This window comes from Pristis pectinata, chromosome 9, assembly GCF_009764475.1.
Source record: "Pristis pectinata isolate sPriPec2 chromosome 9, sPriPec2.1.pri, whole genome shotgun sequence".
NCBI classification, from domain to species: Eukaryota; Metazoa; Chordata; class Chondrichthyes; order Rhinopristiformes; family Pristidae; genus Pristis; species Pristis pectinata.
Genome location: NC_067413.1, coordinates 3180902 through 3197155, shown reverse-complemented (window position 1 = coordinate 3197155; position 16254 = coordinate 3180902).

Genomic DNA, 16254 nt, shown 5'->3' with positions numbered 1-16254 from the left:
AGGGGAGAGAATAACCATGGTGGGAGGGGTCCTTGATTATGTTGGCTGCTTTCCCCGGGCAGCGGGAGGTGAAGACAGAGTCAACGGAGGGGAGACTGGTTTGCATGACGGACTGGGCTGTGCCCACAACTTTCTGCAATCTCTTACCAAGGTCTTGTACAGCTGTAACATGACATCCTGGCTCCTGTACTCAATGCCTCGATTGATGAAAGGAAGAGCACCAAATGCTTTCTTCACCACCTTATCTACCTGCATCGTCATTTTCAGGGAACTATACACCCGTACCCCTTGGTCTCTCTGTTCTACAACAATCTCCAGATCCCTGACATTCACTGTGTATCTCCTGCCCTGGTTTATCTTCCCAAAATGCATCACTTTGCACTTGTCTGACTGAAATTCCATCTGTCGTTCCTCCAGTAACGTTCCCACTTAAAGTAGCTTAGAGCCGAGATTTCACATGAAAGATGTTTAAGCACAGAACACTTATTCCATTTCATTGGCAAATTCACAATTAATTTGGTTGCCACTTACAAGTCAAACACTTAACATTATAGAGCTTTCAAAATCATTTTCCAGTGAAGCATTTGACCTCTTCCTGGTACTTCCCCATTGGAGACAGAGAGTTATTTAAAACATTTCTGGTCTCAGTTCATTGACAGAATCTACCTTGAAGCCAAATTATTGTCCAATACCAGAGGTACATCCCCATTCCTGAAATAAAAGCCAGCGATGTAGTAAACAGAAATCCTTACACTCCTTTCACAACCTCAGACGTCCCAAAGTGCTTTACAGCCAATGAAGTACTTTTAAAGAATCGTAATCTGCAAAATGGGAGGCCACCTGTGCACAGCAAGATCCTACAGACATGTGGCGCACACTCCCACAGGGAAGGGTTAAGGTGCACAACTGGGAGGCGTTTGAGGTAAACACACGAGGGAGTGAGAGGTGTGGTGGTGGGGGAGATGTGAAGAAGAAGCCCATGTGGAGTAGAATCATTGGCCCAGTAAACGGGCTGAATGGCCTGTGTCTGTGATGTGAGCACCATGTCAGGACACAGGGTGAGACATTTCTGAATGCAATGAGGAGTAATGTCTTCACTCGGAAGGTGGTGAATCTTTGGAAATCTCGACCAAAGGGCTTTCAGACCAAGTCACTGAATAGATTTAAGGATAGAAATAGACCTCTGGACATAAGAGATGTTAGATGATAAAAGGGGTGGATAGGGATATGGTATGGAGACAGAGCATCAACTGTGATTGTTTTGCCTGATGAAGCAGGCTCCAAGTCTATAGACCCCTGAGAGTGTCCACACAAGTCGATAGGGTGGTAAAGAAGGCATACGGCATGCTCGCCTTCATCGGTCAGGGCATTGAGTATAAGAGTCAAGAAGTCATGTTGCAGCTATATAAAACTTTGGTCAGGCTGCACTTGGAGTACTGTGTGCAGTTCTGGTCACCCCATTACAGGAAGGATGTGGAGGCTTTGGAGAGGGTGCAGAAGAGGTTCACCAGGATGCTGCTTGGTTTAGAGGGTATGAGCTATAAAAAGAGGTTGGACAAACTTGGGTTGTTTTCTCTGGAGTGTCAGGGGCTGAGGGGAGGCCTGATAGAAGTTTAAAAAGTTATGTGAAGCATAGATAGAGTAGACAGTCAGAATCTTTCTCCCAGGGCAGAAATGTCAAATACTGGAGGGCAGAGCTTAAAGGTGAGAGGGGGAAAGTTTAAAGGAGATATGCGGGGCAAGTTTTTTTACACAGACAGTGGTGGGTACCTGGAACGGGCTGCCAGGGTTGGGGGTGGAAGCAGGTACGATAGTGGCATTTAAGAGGTATTTAGACAGGCACATGAATATGCAGGGAATGGAGGGATGTGGATCATGTCCAGGCAGAAGGGATTAATTTAATTCTGCATCATATTCAACACAGACATTGTGGGCCGAAGGGCCTGTTCCTGTGCTGTTCTGTGTTCTATGTTCTATGTTGGGCCAAATGCCCGGCTCCGACCCCTGTAATTGCACAATTGCATCAGTCACTCCAGAACTGGAAAGCTCAGACAAACTGGTCCAGTTACAAATGCAGTCAGCACAGCAGGCTAGAGCAGGAGGGCAAAGGGTTAGCAATGTTCATCCAATGGCTCACAACCGATCTCCTGATTATCAGCCTAACCTTCTGTAATGTGAGCAAAAAGCAGAATTCCTTTCTTTAATTCTCTGGTGGTCTTTAATTGCTTTGTTTTCTAATTTCAGTTTCTAATTTTTATTAGTAAGCGATGAAGATTCTGGTAATAGAGTCCCCAGGGTTTGAAATTCCCCAGTAACAGACACTTATGTGCATATCTTGTATTGTGTCTCTCACACAACACATGACAAGGTCTTGCTGATGTTTTGAAGCCTTCCCTTACTTTCCTGAGCTATGTATTATTGTCTTGTGCTTTTTTTTCAAAGAAAAGGAAAGTTAATTAAATATGGAAGAAGACTGCATGACATCTTTCATCCTAACGTGTCATTAAATTGGATTCCACAGGGAATGCCTTTAAAAGAGTTGGACAACAATGAGTACTAAATCAGGTTTTTATAACAATCTCCTTGCGTAAACATACAATCACTGTTTATGTATATTTAATATAATTATCAGTTTTTCTCCTGTAATCTCAAGGGACCTATTTAACTAAAATGTGTTTCTTTTTTAAAATGTCAGCTGAAATAGTCTGGTTTGGTATCTAATATTTAATATATTGCACTGACACAGCTTGTCTGTTCCAAGAAAAATAACGCTGGGTTACTAAATCACTTGCATCGACTGACCAGTTGGAATAACTGTGATATCGTACTAATTAAATTAACATAAGGTAGGGTCCTAAGATTGCAAAGTTGGGGGGTTGATGGTGTCGATGGAGCAAAGTAGGAACAGGAGAGACCTTTCAACCTCTTGGTGCCGGACAGACCTTTTGACCGCGGATGCTGGAAATCTGGAGCAACACACGAAACGCTGGAGGAACTCAGCGGGTCAGGCAGAGGAAACGGACAGTTGACGTTTCGGGTGAAGGGTCTCGACCTGAAACGTTGACTTTCCATTTCCCTCCATAGATGCTGCCTGACCTGCTGAGTTCCTCCAGCACTTTGTGTGTTGGTTGAACCTCTTTTGTCTGTTTTGATATTCAGTGGGATTAAAGCTCATCAGTACCGTGACTTCATGAAAATCTTTCTGCTCATGGGGTAGTTCAGTAGTAGGTACAGCAGCACTGTGGTTAACTTGCTGGAACATTGATCCAGAAGTATGAGTTCGAATCTCACCACTGCAACGCAAACAATCTGAGTTTGAACTCACCCCTTGTCCGAAAAAGATGAACTCTCAATCTACCTCACCATAATTTTACAGAAGTTTCATAAGATTATGAGAGGCATAGAGTAGACAACTTGTATCTTTTTCCCAGGGTTGAAATGTCTAATACAAGAGGGCATGAATTTAAGGTGAGAGCGGGAAAGTTCAAAGGAGATGTGTGGGGCAAGTTTTCGTACACAGAGAGCAGTGGGTACCTGGAATGTGCTGCCAGGGGTAATAGTGGAGGCAGATATGATAGAGGTGTTTAAGAAGCTCTTAGATAGGCACATGAATGTGCAGAGAATGGAGGGAGATGGACCATGTGCAGGCAGAAGGGAATAGGTGTCATGAGCTTAATTAGTTTGGCACATCATTGTGGGCTGAAGGGCCTGTTCCTGTGCTGTTCTGTTCTATGTTGTATATTCTATGTCGTGACCTTGCACCTTATTGTCTGCCTGCACTGCACTTTCTCTGTAACCGTAACACTTTATTCTCCATTCTATTATTGTCTTCCCTTTCTAGATAGGTGATGTTGGAGAAGGGACAGTACTGGACCTAATCTTAAGCAATGTAGCTGGGCAAGGGGTTAAAGTGTCAGTTGGCGAGCATTTTGGAGATGATGACTGTAACTGTAAGTTTCAACATAGTCATGGAAAGGGACATGGATGGTCCGGAAATTAAAATCCTTGCTTTGGTGAAGCCGATTTTGACATCATGAGAGAGGTCTTGGCAAAAGTAGACTGGGAACTGCTACTTGCAGGTAGACCTACATCCAACTAGTAGGAAGTGTTTACATGGGACAGAGTGGAAGTTCAAGGCTAATGAGTGAAAGGAAATGGCAGCAAGTCCAGGCAAGGGATATCAAGGCTGGATAAAGGACAAAAAGGAAGCAAATGGCAGATATAGCGAATTGGGAATGGGGAACCCTTTGGGAGTTATAGAATGTGGAAGGGGGAGATACTTAAACAGATAAGGAGGGCAAAAAGGGGCATATGAACTATCACCAGTGGGAAGGATTTAGGAAAATCCCAAAGCTATTTATAAATATACTGTGCAGGATGGTAACCATGGAAAAAGTAGGGCCCATTAGGGACTAAAGTGGCAATCTATGCACACAGATTTTCTCCCAGGGTTGGGAAATCAAAGATCAGAGGACATAGATTTAAGGTGAGAAGGGAGAGATTTAAGAGGGACCTGAGGGGCAACTTTTTCAACTGATGGGTGGTGTGTATGTGGAACAAGCTGCCAGAAGAAGTGGTTGAGGCAGATACCATAACATTTAAAAGGCACTTGGACAGGTACATGGATAGGAAAGGTTTTGAGGGATTTGGGCCAAATGTGGGCAAATGGGACTAGCATAGATGGGAATCTTGGTTGGCATGGACCAGCTGGGCCGAAGGGCCTGTTTCCATACTGTATGACTCTGTGACTCCTCTGTCTTAAATCAATACATCTCATCGGCATTTACTGAGGAGAATTCAGGGAGGGGACAGCGAATTTTAGAACACGATAGCGTTAATAAGAAGGAGATATTAGGCATCTTAGTGGGTTTAAAGGGGGATAAATCCCTGGGGTGTATCCCAGGCTGCTATGGGAGGCAAGGGAGGAGATTGCTCAGGCCCTGATAGAGATTTTTAAATCTTTGCTAGCCACAGATAAGGTGTCTGATGACTGGAAAATGACAAATGTGGATACTTATTCAAGAGGAACAGCAGGCATAAGGCAGGTAATTACAGCCAGTTAATCTAACATCAGTGATAGGGAAGTTATTGGGAAAAAGTCCTGACAGGATTAAACTACACTTGGAAAGGCAGGGACTAATCAAAGATAGTATATACAAGGTAATATATTTTTATAGATGTACGGTGGAGAGCATTCTGACTGGTTGCATCGCCGCCTGGTACGGAGGCTCCAATGCACAGGATCGCAACAGGCTGCAGAGGGTTGTAGACTCAGCCAGCTCCATCACGGGCACAACCCTCCCCACCATCCAGGACATCTTCTAGAGGCGGTGCCTCAAGAAGGCAGCATCCGTCACTAAGGAGTCCCACCACCCGGGACATGCCCTCTTTACTACCATTGGGGAGGAGGTACAGGAGCCTGAAGACCCACATTCAACGATTCAGGAACAGCTTCTTCCCCTCCGCCATCAGATTTCTGAACGGTCCATGAACCCATGAACACTACCTCGTTACTGCTTTTTTTGCACTATTTTTTATTTTGTAATTTGTAGTAATTTTATATCTTTGCACTGTACTGCTGCTGCAACAAATTTCACGACATATGTCAGTGATAATAAACCTGATTCTGATTCTGATTCTGAAAGTCAGCAGGTCCTTGTTAGGGGGAAATCCTGTCTGAACAATTTCACTGAATTTTTTGAAGAGGTAACAGGGAGTATCGATGAGAGCAATGCAGTTGATATAGTCCACCTGGACTTCATCAAGTTGCCACATGGGAGACTGGTCCAAAAGGTTAGAGCCCCTGGTATCCAAGGGAAGATGAATCCAAAACTGGCTTGGTGACAGGAGCCAGAGAGTTATGATAGGAAGCCTGTGACCAGTGGTGTACCACAGGGATCAATGGTGGGACCTTTACTCCTTAGGTAAAGATTTAAGATTTGGGTATGGTGTGATTAGCAAGTTTACAGATGACAGAAACATTGGTGGTGCTGTAGATACAGGAAGATATTGATCAGCTGGTGAGATAGAATCATAGAACATAGAACAGTACAGTACAATACAGGCCCTTCGGCCCACAATGTTGTGCCAACCTTTAAACCTCGCCTAAGACTATCTAACCCCTTCCTCCCACATATCCCTCTATTTTAAATTCCTCCATATGCTTATTTAGCAATCTGTTGAATTTGACCAATGTACCTGCCTCCACCACCGCCCCAGGCAGCACATTCCATGCATCAACCACTCTCTGGGTAAAATACCTTCCTCTAATATCTCCCTTGAACTTCCCACCCATTACTTTAAAGCCATGCCCTCTTGTATTGAGCATTGGTGCCCTGGGAAAGAGGCGCTGGCTGTCCACCCTATCTATTCCTCTTAACATTTTGTACACCTCTAACATGCCTCCTCTCATCCTCCTTCTCTCCAAAGAGTAAAGCCCCAGCTCCCTTAGTCTGTCCTCATAATGCAGGGCAGAGCAATGTCAGATGGAACTTAATCCTAATAAGTTAGAGGCAATCGCTTTGGGAGGACATACGGAATGAATGGTAAAGCCCTCAGGAGTATTGAAGAACACAGGAACCTTAGGTTACTGCCAGCAGTAGATAAGGTGGTGAAGAAGCCATATGAGATACTTGCCTTCAGTAGTTAGTACATAGAATATAAGAGGTTGTGAAACAGCTTTACAATACATTGGTTAGGCTACAGCTGGAGTATTGTGTGCAGTTCCGATCACCACACCATAGGACAGAAGTGATTGCATTGGAAAGGTTGCAGAGGAGAGTCACGGGATGCAACGTTTCATTTATGAGAAGAGACTGGATAATGTCTGTTTTCCCTGGAGCGAAGCAGGGTCCCGAGGTTATGAGAGACATAAGCAGGGTAGGTGGTAGGAAGCTCCCCATAAGAGGGATCCCTAAAGGACATAGGAGTAGGATAAGGGTATGAAGTTTAGAGGGGATCTGAAGAAGAATTTTTTCACCCAGAAGGTGGTTAGAATCTTGAACGCACTGCCTGAGGGGGTGATGGAGGCAGAGACTCTCACAATGTTTAAGAAATATAACTGGACTTGAATCACCAATGCATAGAAGGCTCAGACCAAATGCTGGCAAATGGGATTAGTTTAGATGTGTACGTGATTGCCAGCGAGGACACTTGTGGGCTGAAGGATCTGATTCTGTGCTGTATGACTTTACACCTCCAGGACTATGAACTCTGTGACCACATGCCTCTCGGTATGGCACAGGATGTCTTTCACAACAGGTATTGTCCATGTGAGCTGGGCCACAAAAAGCCGATTGTGTAGTGTTCATTCCGTGGTATCGAGAGTTAATGATTTTCCACTGAAGCTCAAGCACAGGTTTGGTCGCCCTGTTATAGGAAAGATGTTATTAAACTAGAAAGAACGCAGAAAAGATTTACCAGGATATTACCCAGACTTGGGGGCCTGAGTTACAAGGAGAGGTTGTGTAGACCAGGACTTTATTCCCTGGAACGTAGAAGATTGAGGGGTGACCTGATAGAGGTGTATAAGATCATGAGGGGCATAGACAGGGTGAAAGCACAGAGTCTTTTTCCTAGGGAGGGGGTGCTAAAAACAAGAGGGCAGAGGTTTAAGATCAGAGGTGAGAGATTTGAAAGGGACATCAGGGGCAGCTTCTTCACGCAAGGGGTGGTGCATGTTTGGAATGAGCTGCCAGAAATAGTGGTTGAGGCGGGCACGTTAACAACGTTTAAAAGCCATCTCCATGAGTCCATGGATAGGAGAGGTTTAGAGGGCTCTGGGCCAAATGCTGGTGAATGGGACCAGCTTGCTGGGCAACACAGTCGGCGTGGACCAGTTGGGCCGAAGGGCCTGTTTCCCTGCTGTGTGACTTGCTGACTGTATGACTGCCACTGAGGCAGAAACAAGCCTCCAGGTACATTAACAACATTTAAAAGGATCTTTTATGTGTACATGGCTAGGAAAAGTTTAGAGAGATAAGGGCCAAATGCAGGCAAATGGGACTAGCTTTGATGGGAATCTTGGTCAGTCTGGACCAGTGGGGCTGAAGGGCCTCGTTCCATGCTGTACGACTCCATGACTCTGCATATACCACAAGCAAAGACATTGTGTGTAAAAGCAGGTTGCTAAAGAGTCAGAGGGACAGTCAGCACAGCGACAGGCCCTTTGGCCCATTGAGTCCATGCTGACCATCAACACTAATCCAACCCTCGCCCATTTTACTCCCTCCACATTCCCACTAACCTCCACTCGATTCTACCCACCCTCAGATGATCCTCAGGAATGCATTCCCCAAATCCCCATCAACTCCTCCCCTTCTACCACTCACTTTGTCGTTGTTCAATGTCTTTGAACAAAGGTCAGTGGGGTGGGGTGAGGCGGGGATGGGGGGTGGGGGAAGTTACCTGGTTTTCCTGGATGAAGGACTGAGATATTTTGGGAAAGCAAAAAAGAAGCATTCAGAAATTTTGTGGCTGAGAACACAGGTATCTTTCCTGCAAGAATCACTTCCCCTACTTTGGGCGAGCCAGCAGGAAGGCTTTGTAAAGCTGAAATGTTATCATTGTAGAAAATCAATAATGAGTTCATTACTGGGTTTTTTTGCTCTAAATGCATTCCCAAGTAGTAGCTTTGTCAATAGAATGAGAGAAGGATTAACAACAGCACAGGCCAGTGCAGGCTCATGCTGCCTCTATGTTGGAATATCCCTGTACAAAGCTCCTTCTATGTTGTAATACCTTGTGGACACAGCCCAGCACATCACGGACACCAGCCTCCCCTCCTTGTCTTTACCTCTCGTTGTCTTGGTGAAGCAGCCAGCATAATCAAAGACCCCACCCACCCGGGACATTCTCTCTTCTCTCCTCTTCCATACAGGAGCCTGAGGGCACGTACCACCAGACTTATGGACAGCTTCTACCCCACTTGTGATAAGACTATTGAACGGTTCCCTTATACAATAAGATGGACTCTGACCTCATGATCTACCTTGTTGTGACCTTGCACCTTATTGCACTGCACTTTCTCTGTAGCTGTGACACTTTGTACTGTTACTGTTTTTACCCGTACTACATCAATGCACTCTTTACTAACCCAATGTAACTGCACTGTGTAATGAATTGACCTGTACGATCGGTATGCAAGACAAGTTTTTCACTGTACCTCGGTACAAGTGACAATAATAAACCAATACCAATAAACTACCCTTATAATATTCAACACATAGAATCAAAGAGCATAGTATGGTCCCTTTTGACCCACCTCATCCATACCGACTGCGATGAGATGGGCTATGACCTCTACACTAATCTACACTGTCTACACTAATCCCATTTGCCCCAATTAAGCCCCTCTCCCTCTATTCCTTTCCCACCCAAGTACCTGTCCAAAACATTGTCATTGTATCTGCTTCGACCAGCTCCTCTGACAGCTTGCTCCACATCACCACCACCTTCCTACCCCTCAGGTCTCCTTTAAGTTTCTCCCCTCTCACCTGAAATCTGTGCCCTCAGTTTTTAGACTCCCCTGCCCTGGGAAAAGTTCTGATCATATACACTCCACATAATTTTATAACCCTCTGTAAGGTCACCCTTCAGCCTCCTACATTCCATTGAGAACAATCCCAGCCTAGCCAGTCCCCCCTTGTAACTAACACCCTCCATTCCAGGCAACATCTAGTGAATTCCTTCAGCATTCTTTCCAGCACTAACACATTCTTTCTATAGTGTGGTGACCGGAACGGAACAGAATCCTCCAAGTATGGTGTAAACAATGTCTTGTACAGCTGCACAAATGTCCCCAGTCTTATATTCAATACCCCTGTAGTTGCCTTCTTAATAACCTCATTCACCTGTGTCACTATTTTTAGGGAACTATGAACTTGCACCCTAAGGTTCCTCTGTACATCAATGCTTCCAAGGTCCCTTTTATTTACTGTATATGTCTGGTCAGTACTAGATGACACAAAACACATTACCTCACACTTGTCTGTGGCCTCAGCTCCCCTACTCTGCTCCCTGTATGTTCACATGTGGCCAGATTCTGCTCTAACTCCAAGTGTACAGATGACACCACCATACTGGAGCCAGATCTCAGATAATGACGTGTCGGAGTACAGGAAGGAGATAGAGAGCCCAGTGACATGGTGTCATGACAACTTTACCTTCAATGTCAGCAAAACAAAAGAGCTGGTCATGGACTTCAGGAAGGGAGGTGGTGCACATGCTCCTGTTTACATCAATGGTGCTGAGGTCGAAAGGTTTGAGAGCTTCAAGTTCCTAGGAGTGAACATCACCAATATCCTGTCCTGAGCCAACCACATAGACACCACAGCCAAGAAAGCTCACCAGCGCCTCTACTTCCTCAGGAAGCAAAAGAAATTTGGCATGTCCCCTTTGATCCTCACCAATTTTTATCAATGCACCATAGAAAGCATGTATCACAGCTTGGTATGAAAACTGTTTTGCCCAAGGCCGCAAGAAACTGCAGAGAGTTGTGGACACAGCTCAGCACATCACGGAAACCAGCCTCCCCTCCATGGACTCTGTCTACACTGCCTCGGTAAAGCAGCCAACATAATCAAAGACCCCACCCACCCCAGATATTCTCTCTTCTCCCCCCTCCCATCAAGCAGAAGATACAAAAGCCTGAAAGGACGTACCACCAGGCTCAAGGACAGCTTCTATCCCACTGTTATAAGACTATTGAACAGTCCCCAGTACTATAAGATGGACTCTTGACCTCACAATCTACCTTGTTATGGCCCTTGCACCTTATTGTCTGCCTGCACTGCACTTTCTCTGTAACTGTAACACTTTATTCTGTATTCTGTTATTGTTTTCCCTTGTACTACCTCAATGCACTGATGTAATGAAATGATCTGTATGGACGGTATGCAAGACAAGTTTTTCGCCATACCTCGGTACATGTGACAATGATAAACTAATTTACCAAATTTCCCAGTATAATTTCATCTGCTACTGCCCCAACCAACTTTGCAGCTGATCTCTGTCGCTCTGTATCCTTGGGCAACTATCCACCCTATCTACAACTACACCAATCTTCCTGTCATCAGCAAACTTACTCGTCAGTCCACAGACATTCTCATCCAAGGACATATCTATATGAGAGATTTATAAATGTTGCAGTATTGTGCTGAGTTTGGCACCACATGTTCAGAGGGATATAAAGGTCCCAGAAAGGATGTGGAGGAGATTTCCTGGAACGGTTCCAAGGAGGAGGTTTTCCGTTCCAAGGTTGACTGGAGAAGCCAGGGTCGTTCCGCTGGGAACATACAAAAACATTAATAGAAGCAAGAGGGTGCCAGTTAGTCTCTCTGGCCTGCTCTACCATTCAGTAAGATCAGGGCTGATCTTTTACCTCACGCACTGCAGCAACTCACCAAGATTCCTCAGACAGCACCTTCTAAACCCACCACCTCTACCAGCTAGAAGGACAAGGGCAGGAAAAGCACGGGGAACACCGCCCCCTGGGAGTTGCCCTCCAAGCCCCACATCATCCCGACTTGGAAATATATCGCCGTTCCTTCACCGGCACTGGGTCAAAGTCCCAGAACTCCCTCCCTAACAGCACTGTGGGTGTACCCACACCTCAAGGACTGCGGTGGTTCAAGAAGGCAGCTCACCACCACGTTCTCAGGGGCAACTAGGGACGGGCAATTAAATAACTCAGACTCAGCCTGCAAAATGCACATCTCTTGAATGAATAGAAAAAAATGCCACTTTCCTGCATTCGCTCCATATCCCTGGATTCCCAAACAAAGTGATGACTTCACTTGTTACCACGGCCTTGTGCGTTTACCTACCCCTCTCTGTGTCCCCCTCAGTGTCCCCACTACCACCCCACCCAGCTTGTATCATCAGCAAACTTGGATATTTTACACCTGATCCCTTCGTCCAATAAGTGCTGAGTTTATGAACAGCTTGGATGCCAGCGATGATTGGATGCCACTGGTCACAGGGTGAGAGAAGCTGTGACAGATTTAATGGAGGCATGTAAAATACACACATCCGTAAAATGAATTCAAGAGAGTTTTCCGAGCTACCCTCTTGCTTCCAATACACTTCTGGAAGGTTTTAGGATTCTCCTTAATCCTACTTGCCAAGGTCATTCCATGGACCCCTTTTGCCCTCCTAAGTTTTCTCCTATAAACCTCAAGTGACTCATTCAATACCAATTTTCTGTAACTGATGTACACTTACTTCTTTTCCCCGATCAAACCTTCAAAATCTGATGTTAGCCAAGGTTCCCTATACTTACCATCTTTGCCTCTTACCCATACAGGGACATGCTGACTCTGAATACTTATTAGAGAAACAAAGGACTGCAGATTACCGTACCGGATAGGCACGGTAGTGTAGCGGTTAGCGTAACGCTTTACAGCGCCAGCAACCCAGGTTCAAATCCGGCTGCTGTCTGTAAGGAGTTCGTACGTTCTCCCCGTGTCTGCGTGGGTTTCCTCCGGGTGCTCCAGTTTCCTCCCACATTCCAAAGACATACAGGTTAGGAAGTTGTGGGCATGCTATGTTGGCACCAGAAGCGTGGCGACACTTGCGGGCTGCCCCCAGAACACTCTACACAAAAAGACGTATTTCACTGTGTGTTTCGCTGTACATGTGACTAATCAAGATGGGTCTCAGATGCTGAAATCTAGATGAAAAACACGATGATGCTGAAGGAACTCAGCTGGCCAGGCAACATCCATGAAGAAAAGCAGGTGGTCAACGTTTCGGGTCAGGACCTTTCTTCTGTGTCCTGAGGAAGGGTCCTGACCCAAAACGTTGACCGCCTGCTTTTCTCCATGGATGCTGTCTGGCCTGCTGAGTTCTTATTATCTTGCCTTTAAACACCTCCCACATATCAGATGTTGCTTTTCCCTATAGTGGCCACTCCCTATCTATCTGTACCAGGTCCTGTCTTACACCATGGAAATCCACCTTGCTCCAGTATAGGACCCTAACTCAACCAGCAGTTTTACCTTTCTCCATGACTACCTTAAAGCTTATGGTCACTGTTCACAAAAGGTTCCTCTGCCAACAGTCACTTGCCCATCCACATTCCCTGAGAGAAGGGCAAGTAGAAGAAGGGTAAAAAGGGACTGCGAATTGACCTCGGCAGGTAGGATTAAGGAGAATCCTAAAACCTTCCTGAAAAATATCAGGAGCAAGAGGGCAGCTAAGGAAGGAACGTAGGAGAATGAAGGGTGACCTTATGGAAGTGTTTAAAATTATGAGAGGCATAGATAAGGTGGACGGTAACAGTCTTTTTCCCAGGGTAGGGGAGTCCAAAACTAGGGGGCATAGGTTTCAGGTGAAGGGGGAAAGATTTAAAAGGGACCTGAGGGACAACTTTTTCACGCAGAGGGTGGTGAGTATATGGAACAAGCTGCCAGAGGGTGAGGCAGGTACAACAGTATCATTTAAGAAGCACTTGGATAGGTACATGGAGGGGCGGGGCTTGGAGGGATATGGGTCGAACGCAGGAACTTGGGACTAGCCGGCTGGGCACCGTGGTCGGCATGGACTGGTTGGGCCGAAGGGCCTGTATCCCTGCTGTGTTGCTCTATGACTCTATGACTCCACTCCAGGACCAGCAGGTTTACAGGATTGGTCCCTGGAATGGAGGGCTGTGATTATAAGGAGAGATTAGAGAGGTTGGGTTTATTCTTCTCTAGAACATAAGAGGCTGAGGGGTGAACTTATAGGGGTTTGTAAAATTATGAAGGGCATAGATAGGGTAGATAGTCTTTTTCCCATGGCAGGGGATCTAGCACAAGCGGATAAGGTGAGAGGGCAGAAATTTAAAGGGGACCTGAGGGGTAAGTTTTTCACACAGAAGGAGGTGGGTGTGTGGAACGAGCTGCCAGAGGAAGCGGCAGAGGTGGGTACAGTTACAATGTTTAAAACGCATTTGGACAGGTACATGGATAGGAAAGGTTTAGAGGGGTACAGGCTTAATGCGGGCAAATGGGATTAGTTTAGATAGGCATCATGGTCAGCATGGACGAGATGGGCTGAAGGGCCTGTTTCTGTGCTGTATGGCTCTGATTCTCTGAACATCGTAGTTGGGTTAGCAGAGTAAGTAGAGGGAAGCTGTTCTCATTAGTGGAAAGTACATGGATGAGGGGGCACAAATTAAAATCGAGTCGCAGAGTCATACAATGCAGAAACAGGCCATTCGGCCCACCATGTCCGTGCTTACGTTCAGGTACCCATCTATACCAATCCATTCACCAGTACTTGGTCCATCACCTTCTGTGCCCTGGTGATGCAAGTGCTCATCTAGATACGTCTTATGAGAGTCTCTGCCTTCACCACCCCCTCAGGCAGTGCGTTTCAGATTCCACCCTCTGGGTGAGAACATTCTTCCTCAGGTCCCCTCTAAACATCTTACCCCTCACTTTAAACCTATGCTGTCGGTCTTTGACACCTTGAGGGACGTGATGATTCAATTTTCAACCAAGGTCAGCAATAGTCTGGAATTGTGTGGGCACTGAAGAAAAAAATAACTTATAGGAAGAGAGAGAGAGGGAGTAGGACTAACGGGGTTGGCCCACTGGGATCTGGCACAGGCTACCTAAGTTGTCAGGTAGACAGGGCAGTGAAGAAGGCTTTTGGCACACTGGCCTTCATTAATGAGGACATTGTGTGTAGGACTTGGGATGTTATATTGCAGTTGTACAAGATGTTGGTGAGACCACATTTGGAATATTGTGTACAGTTTTGGTCACCCTGCTGTAGGAAAGATGCCACTAAGCTGGAAAGAGTGCAGAGGAGATTTACGAGGATGTTGCCAAGACTCAAGGGGCTGAGTTATGGAGAGGTTGAGCAGGCTGGAAATTTATTCATTGGAGCGTAGGAAAATGAAGGGTGATCTCACAGAGGTGCATAAAATCATGGGAGCTGTGAGAAGATGGCATGACCCGGATGGTGGGGATGTTTGATGATGGATGTTGACTTCTTCAGGCAGCGGCTCCTGTAGATACTACTGGCGATGGGGAGGGACGCGCCCGTGATTTATTAGGCAGAATCCATCATTCTATGCCACTTCTTACATTCCTGCACAATCGAGTTGCCATACCAGAACCCTGTTTCCAAGCAGTTTGACTCAACGACTCTGTAATGATTCTAAATTCCAACGATATTTAAGCCCGTCCTGTACATTCTAATGCAGGTTGGTAATGGAAACGATGCCAAAATGACTTATAATGTTGCTAACAGAATTAAAGAACACTACTTCAGAATCAGATTTATTAGTACTGACATATGACGTGAAATGTGTTATTTTGCGGCAGCAGTACAGTGTAAACAAATAGTGCAAAAAAAGGATTAACGAGGTAGTGTTCCTGGGTTGACGGACTGTTCAGAAATCTGATGGCGGGGGGGAAGAAGCTGCTCCTGAATCTTCAGGTTCCTGTACCTCTTCCTTTCTCACCTCCTCCCCATTCAGACAAAGGGTCTTCGACCTGAGACGTTGACCCAGTTTCTCTCTCCGCAGACATTGCCCAACCTGTCGAGTGTCTCCAGCGTTCTGAACAGGTTGTAGAAGAGGGTGAGCTGTGACCTGATTATGATGCCTAAAATTGTGAAGATGTTTGTACAGACAGACACAGTGACGACATTTCCACATCTGGGGGAGTTCACATCTGGAAGTCATAAATATAAGACAGTCTCCAACGAATCCCATGGGGATTCAGGAAAAATGTCTTTCCTCATAATATAGGAATATAGAAGACAGAAGCAGGGCAGAGATAAGGTAGATGGTCACAATCTTTTTCCCAGAGTAGGGGAGTCTACAACTAAAGGGCAGAAGTTTAAGGTGGGGGGGGCAACTTTTTCACACAAAGGGCGATGAGTATGTGGAACGAGCTGCCAGAGGGAGTGGTAGAGGCGGGTACAGTTACAATGTTTAAAATGCACTTGGACAGGTGCACGGATAGGAAAGGTTTAGAGGGATATGGGCCAAATGTGGGCAAATGGGACCCGTTCAGGTAGGCACCTTGGTCGGCACGGACCAATTGTTCTGAAGGGACTTTTTTATCTATGGCTACGTCTGTCTCGACAAACTACTTCATAACTTTAAGCACCATAATCAGGTCACAGCTCACCCTCTTTCGAACCTGTTCAGAACGCTGGAAACACTCAACAGGTCGGGCAGTGTCTGTGGAGAGAGAAACAGGGTCAATGTCTCAGATCAAAGACCGTTCACCTGAACTGGGAAAGTGGTGTCCTTTA